We start from the raw sequence: 4,476 nt of genomic DNA, 5'->3' as shown, positions 1-4,476 counted from the left end.
TGGTATACAGAAACAGCACAATGTACCCCATGATAGTATTAATGTACACAGCTATGATTTAATAAAAATAAATAAATAAGATACCATTAAAAATTAAAATAATAATAAATAAATAAAATCTCAAACCACAAAAAAAAAAAAAGAAAGAAAATATAGGTACACTCCACGTAACTACATCACTGTAGACAGCTAACGTTGATATCTGGCATTCTTATTTGCAACATACAAGAGCTACTTGGGGGCAAAGGAAGTGATATTATATTTTAAAATGCCAACAATGATGCTTCCTTCTCCACAATGCTATAATTTGATCATGTACATAGTTTAATTATTGGCCATATTTGGGATTGTTTAGTTCTGCATTATTTGCTTCAGTGTCTTGAACACAATAAAAGTTTCTTAGCATTTCTAAGTATATTCAAATACAGAGAGAATTCTATGTTTTGCATCACTTCTCACCTGGAAAGCTAAGAGGAAATCCAACTGACAGTGCCCATTATTAATCATTGAATATTTCTTTAATGATAGCTGAAGTTTATTTATTCATCTATTTATTTATTTTACTTTGCATCCTTCCACCTTGATTGGATGACCATTCAGCACTTCTTCTGGCCATTTCAAGTCTGTATCTGATTATGTGAAGTATAACTAGTATAGCTATCAGTGACTAACCTCATGCCTAAAAAAAAATCTATGGCTTTTTATCTCAGTAAATATTATTGGAATGTGAACTAAATTCGAAAATGTGAACAGAAGTAAAACATCAATAATTGTGCACCACCCCCCCCAAAAAAAGGCATGCTTCATTTTTCTGAGTTTAAAGAAAATACTTACACTACATGGCAAACTATAAAGCCAGATGTTGAGTCTTTACACCTATTCTTCTTCACAGAACAAGATAAAAAGGAATGTTTTCTCACAATTCGTGTATCCCTTCATCCACAAAAGTAAGATAATTTAAAATAAGCAAAATGAGACACTATAGCAAGGTAGAAATTGCATATTCTTCAGAAGTTCTCCCATCTGGCAGATTGAACAAGTTTTTTAATAGTTCCAAGACCAATTTCCTCATTTGCACAAAGGGGATGGTAATAACACTTATCATATATTTCTTTTGAGAATAAAAATAGACCATGTAAAATGGTTCAGTGGTACTGATATCTAAAAAGAGCTCAATACAGCTATATCTTGTTAGTACGCATAAATTAATTCTGCGTAGGCAGTAAGGCTTTTTTCAACAGAAAAGGAAAAGAGAAAAATGTTTTGAAAACAAGGTGATAAGAAGGGGAAAACCTGGAAAAAATAACTTAATTATAGTATGATTACCACCAAACAAAAATAAGATATGCATGAGATACGGGGTCCAACAGGGAAACCTGAAGAAAATACACCACAACATTGGCACTAGTTATATTAGGATCATGAACTTAATGCTGTTTTTTATCCTCTATTGTCCAGATTCTCAGTAGTATGATCTATTACTTAGAAAATATATATTTTTTTTAATTTTGAAAGCTAAATGATGCCTTTTTGTAATAAATTACCTATGTCCTAGCAGAAACTTTCAAGATAGTGTTTTATATACTCCAGAGATGTTTGGAATGATTGCTCACAATGATTTCATTCAGGTTCGTCATTTATTGAAAGCCCTGTTCCAGCCGTCTGGAGGAAACGAAATAAATGAGATAGGGTTCTGTCCTCATTGTGTCCTTTGATAGTAACAATGGTGGTAGTTCTCTGATTGTAAATCAGTTGGAGCATTAAGGGTCACTGTATCAATCAGGATGCCACCAGGGGAACAGAGAAAGAGGAAGATGGAGGGGAGGTAAGGAAAGACAGGGAGTGGGGGAGAGGAGAGGAGGTAGAAGGGAAGGAAGAGGGAGAAGGAGAGATTTATTGCAAGAAAGTAACTGACTTACGAAATCTCTACACCAGCCCTGCAGGCTGGCAGCTCTAGAACAAAAACTGATCCTGAAGTCCATGGGCAGAATTTCTCCTTTCTTAGGGAAACCTCAGTTCTGTTTTTAGGACCTTTCAATTGATTGGATGAAGCTCACGCAGATCATCTAAGATCATCTCCCTCATTTAAAGTCAACTGATGGTAGATATTAATCACATGTACCTCTTCCATTGACTAATTCGGGACTATAGCCTTGACACATCAGACTCAACATTTCTCTTCTTTATTTTCTCCTAATTCCTAGTGTATTTAAAAGCAGTAGTATCTCCGCTGGTTTCAGACCCCACCATAAATGAACGGTCCCTTGCTGAGTTCCTGACTTCTTCACAAGACTGGTTGACAGAATGCTAGGCGCTAACGAAGTTCCCACTCAGCGGAACTGTCATTCAGATAGTATCACTGGAAGATGCACTGACAGGCAAGAACAGTGTTCTTCCTCCGGGTAGGCTGCTGCTTTCATCCTGGTGGAAAGCACAGTAGAGAGGCATGGGAAAACCCAACATAATGCAAAACTTGCTTCTTTTCGACAACACTGTCAACTGTAAGGAGGCAAAGGTGGAGGCCAACTCTGATTCCCACCCTGCGGGCTCCAAATGCTTTGTGAAGGCTGCCCTTTATTGAGCTTTATTTTTATTAAGCATCTCTTACTTCAATTTATTTTAGGTCATGGTTTCTCCCTAATTTACATAACTGGCCTTATTTGTGGGTGTATATCTACACCAGTGGTTCTTAACCAGAGGAATTTTCACCCCCTCCCCAGGTGTTAAATGTCTACATACATTTTGGTTGTCACAACTGGGGGATAACATGGAGAGGGTCGTGGCCAGGAGAGATGCTGAACATCCTCTGGTGCACAGGACAGGCCCCCACCACAGAGAATTATCCAGCCCAAAGTGTCAGTAGTACCAAAGCTGAGACATCCTGGTTGAAAGAGTGCCAGTGTGATTTCTGCCACAAATTTCATTCCTCAAAAAGTAAGTCTGTGAAGGAAATAAGCCTGGTAAGTTTTCTTAACCTTTAGTTTAGAGGCTTTGCTAAAATTACCTTTCATGTCAAATTTTTAGTGATTTTAGAATAGTAGGATGAAGAAAATATGTCCCTTTTTAAAATAGCTAAAAATACTAATTTTCTGAATTAGTAACAGTTATTGTTACTGACTGTAGTAAAACTATTAAAACTTTAAATGTAATCACAGGTACAGCATTTCTACCATACTTCTATTGATTGGTTTATCGTGAAACATAATTTATGTTGTTAATTTTCTAAAGTTACATATTTCAAGTGCTTTATTCAATGTTTACTTAACTTCTTGAATTGAACTTACATTAAGCAGCATTTGCTCATTTCAAAACCTGTTTTATCTCAAAGTGGAGTAAAAGGAAGTTTTCTAGACAATAACTGTAGCTTCCTCATGTCCAATGCATCTAATTTACAACTAATACAACATATATTTTTCTGCTAACAATACAATAATTTTGTCATTAAGAATAAAAGGCTGAAAATACACTGAAAATCATATATTTTTCTTTCTTTCTTCTTCTTTTTTTTTTTTTTTTAGAGACAGAGCCTCACTTTATCACCCTTGGTAGAGTGCCATGGCATCACAGCTCACAGCAACTTCCAATTCCTGGGCCTAGGCAATTCTCTTGCCTCAGCCTCCCAAGTAGCTGGGACTATAGGTGCCCACCACAACACCTGGCCATTTTTTTGTTGCAGTTTGGCTGGGGCCAGGTTTGAACCTGCCGCCCTCAGTATACAGGGCCAGCGCCCTACTTTCTGAGCCAAACGTGCTGCCCCGTGTGTTTTTCATTGTCCTTTGATTTCTTCATAAAATTGAGAATTTGAGTTCTCCATAGAAATAGAATCCAATAGGAGATATATGAAGACATATATACAAGTATACATAGAGAGAAAGACAAAAAGATTTATTATAAGGAATTAACTCATGTGTTTATGGAGACTGGCAAGTCCAAAATCTGCAAAGCTGATTTATCAGTTCAAGTCCAAAGGCCAAAAGCTGCTGTAGAAGTAGGAAGAGCCCATGTCCCAACCCAAAGGCCAGAAGAACTCCCTCTTACTCTGGGGAGGGTCAGCCTTTTGTTCTATTCAGGCCTCTAACTGATAAGATGGGACCTGCCCACATTAGGGAGGGCAATCTTGTTTACTCAGTCTACAGATTTAAATGTTAATTTCATCCAAGAACATTCTCCTGGAAAAACTGTAATGATGTTTGGTTAAGTATCTGAGCACACCATAGCCCAGGCAAGGTGACACATGCAATTAACAATCACATCCAGGGAGGGGGAACACCAGAAAAAGGAAAGGAAAATTGCAAATAAGTGTTCAATAATAGGGTATCAGTTAAATAGACTGATTCAACCACACATTGATATAAACTATTATTTTTTTAATGTGGTAGAGGATGCCATGGAAACATTTCCTAAATACCATTTACCAAGGCTCTGCCATCATAAACATGAATTTATTTATTTTTTATTTTTTATTTTTTTTTGAGA

This window comes from Otolemur garnettii, unplaced genomic scaffold (assembly GCF_000181295.1).
Source record: "Otolemur garnettii isolate 467f Iridium unplaced genomic scaffold, OtoGar3 scaffold00106, whole genome shotgun sequence".
Classification (NCBI taxonomy): Eukaryota; Metazoa; Chordata; class Mammalia; order Primates; family Galagidae; genus Otolemur; species Otolemur garnettii.
The sequence above is the reverse complement of the archived record's forward strand: the minus strand, read 5'-3'. Positions refer to the sequence as shown.